Here is a 583-nt window from a genome sequence, read left to right on the forward strand (position 1 = left end):
GCGTCGAGTATAATTGCCCGACGCTTCGGAATCGATTAGAATCTTCCATGGCTTCTCGAAGCCCTTTACGGTCGCCTCCACGACCAGCAACCCGGCTTGCATACACGTTCCGTGTTCAAGAGCACTTAGCTCTTCGGGGCTGGGCCCTGTTGACCTATGCCTTCCTGAGGCTCAACAGAACTCAATTCTTCCCTAGTAGGTCGCCCCGCTCTAACTATGTGGTGTCGTTTCCCCGCGATGAACCAGACTGATGGCGTTGGGGCGATGGTTCGCGCCTTGCGCAGGGGCAACCGTCCCGAAGGTGACGGGTGTCCCCACAGACAAAACACCGTCGTGTGTTTGCGTGCTGCCCGGCAGCTCGGAGCTCTGCCTTTTCGTTCTCAGCACAGCTTAGATCCATGGGCATAGACCCGCTCGACGAGCTGTTGGAGTGTGCATTCCAACCATATCGTGCCGACTTGAAATTGAGCATTCAATGCCACATTCACCACCTCTTCAAATGAGGACGGATGCACACGGAAAACATCCATTCTGGCCACGCCAGTGCGGAGGCCTTCCATAAAGACGGTCACTGTGACCGCCT

Source organism: Plasmopara halstedii (genome assembly GCF_900000015.1).
Source record: "Plasmopara halstedii genome assembly, contig: Scaffold_3111, whole genome shotgun sequence".
In the NCBI taxonomy this organism is placed as follows: domain Eukaryota; phylum Oomycota; class Peronosporomycetes; order Peronosporales; family Peronosporaceae; genus Plasmopara; species Plasmopara halstedii.